We start from the raw sequence: 16,223 nt of genomic DNA, 5'->3' as shown, positions 1-16,223 counted from the left end.
AATTTAATGCAGCCCACTTGAGAACTAATAAACATAGAGGATGTGCAAACAGGACACTGGACAAGTTAAATCAATTAAGTAGATAATTGTATATAAACAATGCATGAATTTTAGTCTTAGAAATAGAATTGTGAGCTACAGTTCTGATTAGAAAAAAAAGTACCATTAAGTATGTAGTCTTTAGCTAAAACAAAGAAGGACCAAAAAGGACCAGAATAGAAAAGAATAGGAACCATGACATGTGAGAAACATTTGAAATACCTGAGGTGGTTTACCCAGGAAAGAGAAGATTGAGCAGTAGGTCATGAAAACTATTTGTAAATCCTTTCAGGACTGTCATGGACAAGAGGGTTATACTTATTTCCTGTGCCTCAGAGGTCAGAGCTAGGATTAAAGGCTGAAAGGAAGAGGAAAACAGATCTTTTAGCTCAACAAAAAATCATTTTTGAACAATGGAGAGTGCATAACAATAGGCTGTCACATGAGTTAGTGAGTTTCCCAACACTAGAAGTACACAATTTGAATCTGGGCAATCTTTTTTTCTTTGGTTTGTTTATGGAACATGCAGTATATTCCACACACTAAATGGTTAACACAAAAATCCCATCTAAAAATCACAACAATCCTATATGGTGGTTACTAGTATTATCATGCCCATTTTATAAATGAGAAAACCAAACCATGTCCAAGGGCATAAACCTAGGTACAGATAACACAGGGTGGAGCAAAGGTGATTTCTAAATTTCTCTCTGTAGTGGAGGTAACTTTCAAAACATGGCTTAAATTGTCTTAAACAATAAGACAATTATCTCAAATAGGAAGTCCAAAGACAGGATGACTGCAGTCATATTGCTTAGGTTTTCTGCTTTTATCTTGGTTTTGACCTTTTCCCTGTGCTGGCTTCATCCACAGGATTGTTGCAAGATACTGGCAATAATTTCAGTCATCACATCCAGAAATAAGAGCATACAAAAGCAAATAAGATTTTACCTTGTAGTGTCTTCTTTTTAGGTGTGAGAACTACTTTCCCAGGAGCCCTCTAGCACAGGGGTCTCCAACCCCAGGGCCATGGACCAGTATCAGTCCGTGGCCTGTTGGGAACTGGGTCTCACAGCAGGAGGTGAGTGGGTGAGTGAAACTTCATCTGTATTTACAGCCACTCCCCTTCTCTCACATTACCTCCTGAGCTCTGTGTCCTATCAGATCAACAGTGGCACTAGATTCTCACAGGAGCACAAATCCTACTGTGAATTGCACATGCGAGGGATCTAGGTTGTACACTCCTTATGAGAATCTAATGCCTGATGATCTGTCACTGTCTCCCATCGCCCCCAGATGGGACCATCTAGTTTCAGGAAAACAAGCTCTGGGTTCCCACTGATTCTACGTTATGGTGAATTGTATAATTATTTCATTATATATTACAATGTAATAATAATAGAAATAAAATGCACAATAAATGTCATGCACTTAAATTATCCTGACACCATTCCCTCACCCCTGGTTCAAGGAAAAATTGTCTTCCCATAAAACCTGTCCCTGGTGCCAAAAATCTTGCAGACCACTGCTCTAGCAGTTCTCCCTCAAATCTCATTAGTAAGAACTCTGTCATGATTGCCTCTAACCAATCACTGGCAGGGGAAATTGGAGAGACAAAGGCACAAATAGAACAGTTCTTGCAGTCTTGCTACTCAAAGTGTGGTTCACAGAATAGCAGTAGCTACAGCACCTGTCAGCTAGGTTAGAAATGCAATCCTAGTGCTCACTTCAGACCTACTGAATATAAAAATATGCATTTGGTGAGGTGATTTCTGTTTACATTGAAGTTTGTAAAGATCTTCCCTATAGTATCTGCTGCATTTCTGAGTCCTAAATTATGCAATGTTATTAAAATATCATATAAAGAAGTAAAACCACAATGATAGAAAAAAGTTTAAACTTGAGTTCTGGGTATGGATGATAGAATAAAAAAAAATCTTCAGACCAGCCATATGCATTCTGAATGTCTCATATTTCCATGTTAATACATAATGTCACCATACCATTTACCAAAGGTTTACATGAAGACTATATGTTTGCACATGTGTCTGTGTGTGTGTGTATAACCACTTTATCAGTTCATGCTTCTGTGAACCAACAGAGTGCTTACTTTCATGTGTCATGCAATCACAAATATGTTTGGCAAGTCCATAGCCTCACTCATCTACACATATCAAATGCTTTATAGATAATTGAACTTTGGAGGCAAGGCAGTAGAAAATGTTGATTTGTAAATTTGTATTTGAGGTTAGCTTATTGGGATATTACCATAATTTTGAGACAACTAATATGCAAAAGACAACATGGCTCTGCAGAGCCTTTTATGGGATGGCACAGTAATTAATTGGTTGCATCATGGCCAAAGGTTATTATCTGAGCAGCTGCTTCTTTAGAAAGCCTGCATGATCTGTAGCCAAAGGGTTATCATGAAAGAAAGAAAGAAAAAAGAAAAAAATTGTTTGCTTGTGGCAGTGCTGGCCCTTTTTAACTAGGAATTAATTTTCTGCCCCGAATGCCTTTCCTGTACAATCTTTTTGCGGTCTTTGCCAAGGAATAAGAGAAGCAGCTCAACCAGGTGGTTGAAATATTAATATAGAAAGTTATATATTATTTAAGATTTCCCTCTCACCCTAACTACTGAACATGATGGTTAACCCTATTGGAAGTGGAAACAAAATTCACACAATCCAGCCCCAAACTGAGGACTCTGGATTGCAGCAACAAGAGAAGAGCATCCTGTTCCTGTAGAGTGGAGGTTGAGTGGGATCTTCCCCTTCCTTTGTAAATAGTGACAGAAGATCAGATTTTCTGTTGTATTAGTCCAGGCACTCAAAGAAGCATATGCTAAGAAAGAAGTATATGTGCCAAGATTTTACATGTGAGAGAAAATGGGGAGGGTGTCTATTAGTCTGAGAAAGCAATCAGACCCAGTAACCGTTCTGACCCTTAGTACAGGAGAAAGGGAAAAATGTTGGGTAGAGCTATCTTGGATTTCTATGAGGTCTATGGAAGTACTGGCAAGGTTATCAAGGAGCCCTCAAGCCAAAATCAGCTGCCAGATGAGTCCTGTGACCCCCAAGAAAATGGTCTTATTAGGTATCCCTGCTATGTTTTGTCACCATCTGGGAACAGCTCTAGGAAGTCTGCCCTTTGCCAAAACATGAAAATGGGTTTCAGAGCACAGCAGCTGAGTTCTTGGTTAATTAAGGCCCCTGTGGTTGAAGGTCTAAGAGGGGCATTTTGAAGATAAGAAATTGGCAAACTATAACCAGTGGGCAGGATTCCTGTTTCTGTAAATAAAATATTATTGGACACAGGCACACCTATTCATTTACGTATTATCTATATCTACTTGCACGCTACAATAGCAGAGTTAAGTAGTTGCAGAAGAACCTGTATGTCCCACAGGCTTATACTCTAGCCCTTTAAGAAGTTTGCATACACCTCTACACTGCAAGAGTTCACTCCTTGCACCTCCAAGATCTACTTCTCTGGGAAGATCTTCTCTACATAGCTTCAGAGAGCAACTCTTCTATATATTCCAATCAGCTTTTATTTGTAAGTTGAAATTCCTAAGTGGGAGGTGATCGATATAACCCCTGTCCCTCAGTTAATTCCGGGGCCACAGCTGGTACTTGTCCTTTTCCTCCTCCATTATCCATTCTAAATTCCTTTCTCCTTGGTAAATGATAGCTAAAAGGTGTGAACCCTTGATAATCACTCATTTCTCAATTTTGAGTTGCTGCAAACTGTAGTTTACGATTACAGTGGGGCAAAGGAGTATCAGAAGTTGCCCCAGTGGGTCACCTGGGCTCTACACATTTTCTGCCCTGCTCTCTTTAATAGTCTTATCTCCTCCTGCTGATAAGCATAAATTACCCTTACCAGTGTAATGTCTTTTCTACTTACTTGCGGGTCTCTGAGCACAAGGATTCCAAGGTATACTGTGGTCATTGGGATCCTTGCTTTGTCCTCTGCCTTGAGAGTGCCCCGTTTTTTTTTTTTTGAGACTGAGACCTTCATCTAAGCCTGAGTAATGCAGAAGGGAAGAAAAAATTTTCATTCAGAATGATGGTAAATGACCGTAATAATGGTAAATAGGGCCTCTCCTGCTTCTAACCCTTGGTTTCTGTATCCATAGAGTCTACCTTTTTAAGGCTCAAAGAACCATAGTTGCCTCTGATTTAACAAATGCACCGCATCCTCTACAAGGCCGTCCCATGATTTCAGAGGCTTTTCTCTGGGATGGCACTTTAGAAGTGAGCTGTGTCTTTAGAAGGCCATGCCAGCATTCTATAAGGCTGGTTGTTTCTAGGAAGTGTAGTATGTGATACCTGCAGTAAATCCCAGCGTAACGTCCCACTCCCAATCTCCTTTAGTGTGAAGTAGGTCTGCTAATTAGATGCCATACTGTGTGGGATTTCATACTTGTGTGAATTAGGATTACATAAACAATTAGACAGTGACGATAACTGAGATTATACAAACAAGTGAAGTAAGTTCATGCCTGAAATAGGTAACTCTGTGAGTATAAATTCCTGACCCTTCTAGAAGGAGAGGCATTCCAAATGGTCAATTCTACTAAATGGCAAGCTGGTCTCCTTGAGGAATAGTGAATAGTGTTATATTGGAAGCTCAATTTTTTTATTATTAACATTTCAAGGCAGCAATAGCTAGATTAACCTTCGTAAGTGGGAGGAAATGCTTAATATCTTAACCTATGCCACTATAGCCACTCTATCTGTGTTCGTCATGCAGATTCTAGGGTATTCAATGAAAAAACTGGCTGTGTCAATTTTTCAATGCATCTACCATGGTAGATACTTTTTTGTGGTCAATGATATATAATATAAACAATCTTCACATGTTGTGCCCACTTCTACATCTCTGTCCACATAACAGACCTTCTTATCTCTGATATTCTAGCCTTTTTAACTTCTGGGCTACTGAGCAGAAGACAAGGCCATTGACCACTGCCCAATAATCTACATATGTTTTTACCATATGTATGTATTAGGGTTCCTCAGGAAAAGAAAACCAATAGGAGATTAGATAGATAGATAGAGTAATAAATAGGAAGAGACTTATTACAAAGGGTTGGCTCACATGATAATGGAGGCTAAGGAGTCCCACAGTCTGTCAATAAGCTGGAGAACCAGGAAGGCCAGTAATGTAGTTCCACTCCAAACCCAAAGGCCTGGGAAACCACCAGTGTAAGTCTCAGTCATAGCCTTAAGGCCCAAGAACACCAATGTCCAAAAACAGGGAAAGATGGAAGTCGCAGCTCAAGCATAGAACAAATTTTCCCTTACTTCACCTTTCCGTTCTATTCCAGTCCTCAGCAAATTTGATGATAGCGACCCGCATTGGTAAGGGCAATCTTTTTACTGTCTATGAATTCAAATGTTAATCTCATATGGAAATAAACTCACAGATATGCCAGAAATAATATTTAATCACCCATCTGGGCATGCCCTTGCCCAGACAAGTTAACACATTAAAATTAAATATCACAAGCCACTTGTCTTTGATACAAAGTACATAACTTGGTGCACTCCTCTTGGCACTACTCATCGGGATGATTTTTTTTCTCCCCACTGTCTTTCAGGATCACCCCTGAAAGTGGCTCCACTGCAGCCAACATCCAGTTCTGGCTTGCATCCAGGAACTCACTTATCCATCCATAAATCAAGTTCAGGCTTTTTCCCTTCCCTTAGAGTTGGTTATACTGGATCTCCCATATTGATATAGGTGCAAGTCAGGGGAACAGAACTGGCAATGTGTGACATAAAAATCTACTAATGCCCTCTGGTCCTGCTTAGACTCAATCTTAGATGTACTATGTTCATCTTACAATGAACGGATGTTGTCCCCACCAATTTTATGACGTAGTGGGCCCAAAAGAATCCAGATCATAATAGAAAGTTACAGATGCATGGTCACTTTATGTCCAGGATTAAGCCACCCCCATTAGGGCTCAGCAAAGCTAAGTGCTCTTTCTGAGAGGGCATGTAATTATTTGCTTTGAATGGCATGGTTTTGCTCCAGAATCCTAGGGACTACTCTGTGACTCTCTCACTGGGTGTTGCCACACGCTCCACACTGCATCTTTTCCCACCAGTAACACTTGTAACATCACAGCACTTGACGAATTGCTTAGGCTAGATGACAAGGCAGCTTGCACTACTGCCTAAAATTACTGCAGTAGCCTTTCCCACTCCAGGTTCTATTTAAGTGGGCAGCCTCTGCGTCACTTGCTATATGTGCCTCCAGCCTCCAAAGAGTATGCCAGGCACCATAGATGGCCTCTTTCATGGTGGTAGGGTATGCAAAATGCAGAAAGGTGTCTTACTTTGGAGAGAATATTCAAGCATACTCTTGGCCACCAACTAATAAATCTCACTGATGTGACTATTCCCTAAATTTTCACAGGATTTAACTTTCATGCTTTGGAATACCTGTGTTTTACCAATGCTTCCAGTTTACTAGTCACTTCTTGCTCATTGTGTCCAATCAGCATGATATCATTAATGTAATAGATCAGTACCATTTTTGGTAGAATGCTTATGCAGTCCAGATCTCTTTGAACTATGTTGTGACAAAGGGCCAGAGTGTTAAGAAGGCCCTGAGATAACACTGTCACTAAATATTGCTGTTTGTTTCATATGAATACAAACTGTTTTGGATCCTCTTTTAATTGGAAGAGAAAATAACATACACCAAATCAGTAGTGGCGTAGTCTGTACCCAAGGTATTATTAATCTGTTCAAGGAGTAATACCACATCTGACCTAGTAGATGTGACAGGGTGTACTCTTTGGGTAAGTCCATGGTAGTCTGAAAACATTCTCCAGTCTGCCAAATTGCAAATGGGTCAGACTGGCTAATTAAGCAAAGATATTATAGAGACCACTGCTCTGCAAGGTTTAAGTCTTCATTCGTGGCATTAATCCCTGCCATCCCGCTGGGATTTCGTAGGGTTTTCTATTTACTGTGTTGTCCTAGAAAGGCAGTTTCAGAAGTTTCCATTTGGTCGTCCTCGTCTAATGATAGTTCTTCCTCTATAGACCATGAATGAAACAATTAGTCCAATTGCCAAATAGACTGATTTTAATTATGCATTTGGGAATTAGAGAGATGATGACTAGATGGATCTGGGACCCAGTGGACCCATTATGAACCAGGTTTTCATTTATTATCTGGACCTTATATACATCTACGCCAACACAGGAACCATGATGATGGTTGGGTCTATAGATTTCAATGCCAACTCTGAACCTGCTTCCCATAGTCCTAAAAGTGTCTGGGTTTAGACTCCTTTTCCCAGTTTGAGTTCACATGTATAAATGGCTGTAGATTCCCTTGAGAAAAATTAGGGATATAATTAGAGATACACTTGCAGTGATGTTGCAAAGTGTTTCTTCCCCAAAGTTTTCTAGATATAAAAATGGCCTCGGGTCTGAACACTTGAGAGAGGATTATGACTTTTTATTGAAGAACCACTCTTTAATTTTTGCTCCTACATTTATGCCTTCTTTTGTTATTTCATTGTCTATTAACATTTCACAGCTCCCAGCTGGTCAAGCCTTCTTGGTTACCAGTCATTACATTAATTGTGGCCTCTTAGCTTCTAGAAGTTAAATGCTGCCATAAGGTCATTCTTACATCTGATTATTCATTATCCAACTCCATGAATAACGAGCTCAGCTCTGGGACCACATCAGCCTTGATATACAGAGGAGAAGTACCATCATACTTCTTAGTAATGTTAGTGTTCTTCACACCAGCACATTACTGGTGGCCTTGGTGAATCATGTGTTCCTTGAGCCTTCTTGTGAAACATTATTCTGTGATGTATCTTCTGCATAATAAACCCATTCCAGCATACTAACTTTACTCTGCCTTTTTAATCCCTCCTCTACCATCATCCAGGGAAACTCAGGCATGTCTATTTCACTGAGTGTGAGGCACTGTTTATTCCAAGCTTCTAGGAACTAACCCAGTGGTTAATTTGCTCCATCCCCCAAGATTCTTGCTAGGACATTAAATACTGATTCCCATTAGAGTGCCCCAAGCCAATAATTCTTATTCATCCAGACTTACAACCCTGTTCTTTGATTAGGCATACTCAAAATTTAATTCCAGTAATACTTTCCTGGTTCTTGCCAGTATATGCTAACTAGTTATTGCAGTTTTTCATTTGTATAAACACTTTCCCCCTTTTTCAGGCTCAGTAGATCCCTAGCCAGATTATGTTAGGATGTAACTCTAAGTCTTAGAATCAGGGAAGAATGTAGAAACAAATCCTGAGGAAATAGTTGTGGGAAAGAGACTTCCACTGCTTCTTCCAACAAAGCAGAAATACTAGCTAATACTACAGAAAAGTGCGCCACCTATGTGAGCCCAGATGGTAAAGGGGTCTACAGAGTCAACATCCTCCAGAACATTCATTCAGATTCTCTGCTTTCAAGATCCCAGATATTCCTCCACCGGAGTCTTGGTGGAGGAATATTTTCTACAATAATCCGGCCTTGGCTGAGCATTCTAATGTCTTAGAGCCCTATGACTCTCACAATTAGATTTTCAGCCTAAAGCCCAGTGTTATCTGCTCTTTCACTGTAGGTGGTAAAGGCCTATTTGTAAGATCCCATGAAGGCTTTCTGGCTCTTGCAATTAGCCATTGACTTCTTGCTAACACCACTGAGTCCTTCATTATCTGTCTGCCAGTTGTCAATAAAATTTAGTTTAGTAACCAGCCAACTTTGCTGCCTTTGTAGGAGTTGTTTCCTCCATATTTTTCAAATGCATTGTCACTTGTCACAGCATTCTCCACTGGGACATCATCAATGAGAATTTTTTATCAATTCAGCATGCCATTCCTCCATGCCCCATCTACTAATCAGGATCTCATCTTTTTTCAATTGCCAGTTGGTAGGTGAGCCAGTTTCACATCGCCATATTTACTATCTGTTTTTTCAGACCCCTTGGTACCATTTGCATTGATCTCTATGAAAAAAAAATGGCCAAGAAGTGAGAATGACTGGAAGAAACATCAGATCATGATGTGTGACCCTAGGAAAAGGAGAAAGAAGGAAATGATTAATTAAAAAAAAAATCTTGCCCACTAGTCAGTTTACGAATAGTTTAGAAAGGCCATTTGGGAGGCCTTAAGCCAATGTCAGCTGTCAATAGACTCCTGTATCTCTCACTAATGAGCTTGTGTTTGTAGCCCTGGCGTACCCAATCCCTATCTGGGAGCATCCTCTGGTAAACATGCCCTTGACCTCAACATGGGGAAAGATTTCAAAGTCTGTTCTTGGGGACAATGACAGCTTCACAGGCATGTGGCTTGTGCAGTTACAGAAGACCCCACACTTGTTTTAGTGCTCTGCTCTTATCTTGAGATTCTTTGTTATTTTATCTTTGAACTTGTATTTCACAAGTGAAATCCAATGGAACAATGGAGAGTGTGCACAAACAGAAGCATATGCAATATGTATGTCTGCCATCACTTGCTGCCGCATTCACATATGGGGTTCATGATGCCCCATGAGCAAAAAATTCTGGTAGGTCCACAATGTAAGGAAGTTCAAGTAAGACCCAAACCAGTGCAAAGTAATTTTATTATGTATACAAGTGAGCAAGCAGAAGCACTGACAGTGAGTGGCCAAGATGCCACTAATCAGAATTTGCTTCAAACTGAGAAACAAGGGAAGGCATCCTAAGAAACATGAATGACCAAGGAATCATATCATAATTTTTGTTTCTACTCTGTTAATCCATGACTTATGCTGAAAATGATAATGTAGAAATAGGAAGGTAGGGCAGCCTAGTTCCTTTTTCTTTTAGTCCTTCCTTACTCATCTATAAACTGAAGGTAGAAAATGTTAGTAGGATGCATGTGTATCAAGAGTGAAATAAAAACCTTTGAGTTGCTTTTGTGTAATTTGCATCTTTCTGGTAAGATCAAAATACATACACATGTACAAATTACAAAATATGAATGAATGTAAGTTATCCTGCACAAAAGTTAAATGCTCTTATATTTGCATTTAAAACAGGCATTGCACAGCATAAAGATGAACAGTGAAATTCAATAGTAATTGTAGATTTTAATTTTCCTTGACTTAGAACAACATTAAATATCAATTTCTTCAAAAATCATGAAGAAATCAAGACAGGGACTGCAGAAGAAAAAAAAGAGGTAGATTTTATTACCTTTATTGACACTTTTTCTGCCTTTTGAACAAGGGCCTCATATTTTCATTTAAGTCCCTACAAATTATTTAGTTGGCCCTGCCGGGGATCCTTGGTGAATTATTCTCTCTATAGTTGAAGGGCTGTAGAGCATTGATATGGTTTGGCTGTGTACCCAGCCAAATCTCATCTTTAATTGTAGCTCCCACAATCTCACATGTTATGAGAGGGACCCAGTGGGAGGTAACTGAATAATAAGGGCAGGTCTTTCCCATGCTGTTCTCATAATAGGGAAGAAGTCTCATGAGATCTGATGGTTTTATAAGGGGGAGTTTCCCTGCACAGTTTCTCTCTTTGCCTGCTGCTATCCATGTAAGATGTGACTTGCTCTTCCTTACTTTCTGCCAGATTGTGAGGCCTCCCCTGCCATGTGGAACTGTGAGTCCGTTAAACCTCTTTCCTTCATAAGTTACCCAGTCTCAGATATGTCTTTATTATCAGCAGGGGAACAAACTAATACAAGCATATTTTCATAACTCTCATGTGGGTTTTGGTATACAGAAAATTCAGGATGCAAACCTAAGACATCTGAATTGTGATTATTTGTTCAATTCACCAACCCACATATCCTGTCAGTATAGATGCCCTGCCCCCCTTATTTTCTGTCAAGGCATGTTGAAAACTCCTGGAGAGATACTCTTTCACAATGTTCTATGTCCTAAACCAATGTAAATGACAGATAGTGATTATTATACATGTCAATCATACTTGGCAATCTGGTCCACTCTATCCCTCTATCAAAGCATGGCTCACTTGCTCAATAATTTATTTATTTTTCCTTAGAGTAGATATTAAGTGTTTGGGTTCTGTAGTCAGACTGCATCAGTTCCAATTCTGACTCCACAATATTGCCTGATGCATTGCCAAAGCTCTTCATCTATAAAATGGGCTAATATGAAGCCATCTTGGGGGAGGTATTTATCAAAGTGTGATGCATATATTTGTAGATTAGTATTATCTATTTTTACTCTTCCATCCAGGGGTCTTTGTAGCTAAACTTCTCCAGATATAAGCATTTGTTTCCCCAGCTCTAAGTCTATGAAAATTCACTTTTATGTTGAAAACCAACCCTTTTGGGAATCTGAGCCAATGATGTGTGAGAGACCTTCGACCATTTCCTGCTCAATTCAGCCTTTGCTTGACTTATCTGTTTTAAAATGGTTAATTCCCTTTAGTAAATAAAAAAGAATTTGTTACTTTTGTATGTAATCATAAGCATAAGCTGTCTATGACCTTTGTATTATAAGGAAAGAACCCTGTCTAGTTTTGTAAACCTAACACATTATTCTACGCATGTGTATTTTTCATCAAGGAAAGAAAATAAAATTACTTAATGGCTATTATAATAAAAATTATTATACAGATCCTTTATTATTAAACATAACAGCAGTTATTCTGTTTCCTTATGTGACAGAGTTCAATGTTAGAGGTATTATAGATTTTGTTTTAATATAGCATGCCTATATGTTAATAGGAGGGAAATAAGTATCATTCTTTTCTAGCTGACATTTGGAGCTTTAAAAATATAAGTTATCAGAGTTTTTTTTCTGATTTTCCAAAGGTTAAATTAAAACACCACTAAGTTGCTTGCCAATCTCTAGGACATGAAATCTGAACAGAACAAAACAAAACAGCAGGCCATGTTGCTTCACTTTTCTAGATTTTGCCATGATCCTGATAATAGTGCCTCTCTAGAAGTGCCTAGATTTCAGTGTGATTTAAGATCTTTTTAAAGTTTCAGTAAATCTTTGTAGGCTAGTACCTCCAATGATTCTTCCTCATTTCAGAGTTATCCCCAACTAAATTTACGCTGTCCTGAAATTCTGTCAGAAAATAAAGGCAAGACAAAATCATGGTTCTGGACAACTTAATCAAAGACCAAGGATATTGCTAAAGGTTCTAGTGCATCTTCAAATCTGGGAAGGTCTCTGAATTAACAATTCAGACCTACAGCAACTATTGGATAGTCTTACATTTGAACTAAATATAAGATCCCTTTGAGATATTAAAATTCAGTTTTAATACCAATTACACCTTTGGAAAATACTTGTCCTTATTATCCAGAAAAGGTAATGGCTTTGAGTAAGAGAAAATCTCTTGATTAACTAAGATTTCAGTTCAGATAAAGCCTGTGTTTTGCCAACCACAAGCAGCTCTGCTCTTGAAGTAAAGAGCTTATTAGGTCTGGCTCTGCTTTCTTCAGTAGAGGAAAATTTTTCCTTCATGCCTTTGTCCAGGCTCTTAGGAACTGGTATTTATTAGATTTCAATTTTTATTTGGTACGAAACTTCATACTTCATAAAATGCTTATCTCATTAATCATTATGTCACCTGCACCTAGTCTGACAAACAATAAACATAACATAGATACATTTTTCATGAATTAATGGGGAAATAGAGAAAATAAAGAATGAATGAATTGATGAATAAAAGATGTATTAATAAATGATAAAGGAATTACTCCTGCACCTGAACATTCAAACCCTTTAAATAACTATGTGATTTATTCTCTTACTTTTTCCATTTTTCACACCAAAATACATGCATATACATACATGAAACCACAACTGTAATATTTGTAATATACGCTGCCTAATCTGTATTTTCCTTTTCAATACTGTTCAAGAACACACAGAGACAAGGCAAGAAAGGATTACAGTCTAATTAGCTGTGTTAATTAGATTAATTATAACTTTTAATTACATTTCTTTAATAAATTCAGAAAGTATTGAAAATTTTCAAAAGAAAAACCCATCCAATAGCTTCCCCAATAACCAATTCCATAACTTCAACCAATTTTACATGGGGAGGGCGAGGAATGTATGTACATACCCACTAGAGTATATGGTAGAGGAATTGTGATTATTTTAACTGTCTTGGTCTGTTCAGGCTGCTATAATAAGGTAACCCATACTTGGGTGGCTTGTAAACAACAGGCATTTATTTCTCATAGAAATTTGAGTTCTGTTGAGGGCTAGCTTTCTGGATCTTTCTTATTGTGTCCCCACATGGTGGAAGGAGATAGGGGTATCTCTAGGGCCTCTTTTGTAAGGGCATTAATTCCATGTGTGTGGGCTCTACCCCAGCTATGGTTTGAATATTCGTCCCTTCCAAAAACTTATATTGAAATTCAATTGCCAATGTAACAGTATGAATAGGCAGGGCCTTTAAGAGGTGATAGGGTCATGAGGACTTTGCCCTCATGTATGGATTAACCCATTTGTGGATTAATGGGTTCATTGGTCAATGGATTAACAAGGAATCATGAGAGTGGGACTAGTGGCTTTATAAAAAGAGAGAGACCTTCAGGTTAGCCTGCTCAGCCCCCTTGCCATATGATACCTTTCACTGCCTTGGGACTCTGTGGAAAGTCTCCACCAGCAAAAAAACCCTCATCAGATGTTCTGATGCAGCCTCTCAACCTTGGACTGCTTAGCATCTGTAACTGGAACAAATAAATTCCTTTTCTTTATAAATCACGCAGTTTCAAGTATTTTGTTAAAAGCCACAGAATATAAACTAAGAGAGCCCCCATGACCTAATCATCTCCCAAATGCCCCATCTCTAAATATTGTCACACTGGGGATTAGGATTTTAATATATACATTTGGAAATGGTTGGTGAGGTGGCAGGGGGTGGGCAGGGAACAAACATTCAAAAAAATAGCAGGAACTTTAAAGGTAAGAGCATCAGAAGGTGAGAAGGTCTTCTTAGCAAAAGCCTAAAATGACATCTTAGTAGTTCACAATATTAGTGGACCAACTGGCTATGAAGAACAGTCAGTAAACAATTTAGAGCAAATTCTAAAATCTCTTCTTTTAAATATACAAATGAGTAATGTCTTATGTTTTATTTTTCTTAATTTTTTAAAGTTTTCTTTATTTCTGTAAGACAGTATCTTGCTATGTTGAGTGCCAAAAAACTTTTAATATTGAAGGAAGCAATTATGTAACAATTAGTTGAAATTTTTCCTCTTTCTCATGACTTTTAAAGATCCATAAATTGTCTAAAAGTGGTGGGACAAATCTTTAAAAAGTAGATACAGAGATTTGCGCTGGTCAGACAAATGAAATGTCTGAGAGAATACATTAAAATATAGGAGATTTTTAAAATTTTGCTCTTCCAATAGAGCAATAAATAAAGCTAAACATCCTAGATTGTTCGTGGATCTTAATTAATTAATGAAAATTATTTTACATTGGGAAGATGCAATGCTTTTTAGAATTTTTCCCAATCTTGTTAATTATCTAACCTACTTTGGGTTATGTGTGAGTTTTCTTACTCATTGGTCACTTAGCTTTTAGGGAAATCATACGCCTTACAACATATCTTGTCTTTACTGATTCCTTGTCATTTTAATTTGTGTAAGTGGGCCATAGGCAATTAATTATTTTTGCAATTGACTCAACATTTGTTAAGTATCATTTGATATATTGTGACTTTTTAAAGAAAGCATAAATCAGATGCAAAGCAGAAAAATAAATGGACTTCATACTTAATTACAAGCTTAAAATATAGCAATCCAGACCAAAAAAATCCACATAGGGTTACTTTCCTGTATCAACTAGACAATTGCCCATTGTGGCACTGCTTAGCAGTGTCGCTAGTACAGTCATGCAAATAAAGAAGGAAGTTAAAGCTCAAATTAGAACCCCAAAAGTTATCTAAAATAGTAATTCCATAAAACAAGGTCTTTCTTCTCAAGAAAATCACCATTTTTTTCTATATCTCCCCTGACTAAATAAACTTGAATTAATCAAACAAGTATAAATATTCAGCACTCCAACAGAAAAATTCATGCTCATTTCACTATGAAGACTTACACACTGGAGTAGGTTTTCATCAGTTTGACATCATATGAGTTATACAATTCCTGTACTTCTTGATTCCTCAGATATGATAAATAGACCCAAAAGTTTCCTTTGAAACCTAAGAGCAGTGATTTAATCAAATGTCCACAGAAATCGAAAGAATATTATGTGAATGCTTCATTTTATGCTTTCTAGAATTTGAATATTAAATATAGCCACCTAAAACACAATGCTGTATTTTTGTTCTTTCTTCCTGAGTTTGTTTTTAATAAATGAATAATTGTAGCTGTCTCTATATTTTGTGGAGCAATATATGTAACTACTTTAAAGACATGTTCCCGCCTTTCTAGAGCTCTCTTATGGACTAAATTCTATTCCCCCAAAATTCATATGTTGAAGTCCTGACACCCAAAGTGTTAGAAAGTGACTGTGTTTGGACACAAGGTCTTTAAAAAGGTAATGAAATTAAAATGAGGTCACTACAGTGGGCCCTAACTGAATTTGACTTGTGAAGATTAGACGTAGACAAATGCAGAGTGAAGATAATGTAAAGAGAAGGAGGTGAAGACGACCATTTACAAGCCAAGGAGGGAGGCCTCAGAAGAAATCAACCCTACTGACACACCTATCCTGGACTTCTAGCCTCCACAACTGTGAGAAATACATTTCTGTTAGGTCACCCAGTTTGTGGTACTTTGTTATGGCAGGCTTAGTAAACTAATACAAGTTCCTATCCTAACAACCTGCACGGGTAAGAATTAGAAGAAAATACAAAAACCAATAACAATTGTTTGATGTATACTAGATAGGCTTTTTGTTGAGAAAAAAAAATGTGTAGTTTGACTTTTCTAGGTACAGAAGAGTACTATATGATCCTTTTTCACTTATTTTGAAAGGTAGAAATAAAGACATTTATTAGGGACCCACTGAAATACAGTGGAGAATCAATCCCAGGCAAGGACTTGGCACTTTGACAACCCAGTAATTCATGTATTGCAGCAGTATCAGCATCAAGTGGTATCCCTGTAGGAGTCGACTGGAGCAAAATTCTTGTAAACCTCAATGTGGCATCCTGAGGGGCATTCGGGATAAAGATCAAAACTCTCCATGGACAGAA

At 38.0% G+C, this 16,223-nt stretch overlaps 1 long non-coding RNA gene across 2 annotated transcripts in view; it reads right to left on the bottom strand.

Annotated features, from left to right (window-relative positions):
* Positions 1-5,477: 5,477 nt before the first annotated feature.
* LOC129144091 (uncharacterized) overlaps positions 5,478-16,223 on the bottom strand; it is a 58,207-nt gene continuing 47,461 nt past the window's right edge. Inside the window, exon 3 of one of the 2 annotated variants that reach the window (XR_010156979.1) lies at positions 5,478-9,110. This is a non-coding gene — a long non-coding RNA (uncharacterized LOC129144091). The remainder of the gene's footprint in view (positions 9,111-16,223) is intronic. The other variant, XR_010156980.1, reaches the window with a different exon arrangement.

The sequence above is a fragment of the Pan troglodytes genome, chromosome 4 (genome assembly GCF_028858775.2).
Source record: "Pan troglodytes isolate AG18354 chromosome 4, NHGRI_mPanTro3-v2.0_pri, whole genome shotgun sequence".
In the NCBI taxonomy this organism is placed as follows: Eukaryota; Metazoa; Chordata; class Mammalia; order Primates; family Hominidae; genus Pan; species Pan troglodytes.
This window is presented reverse-complemented; position numbering and strand designations above follow the sequence as displayed.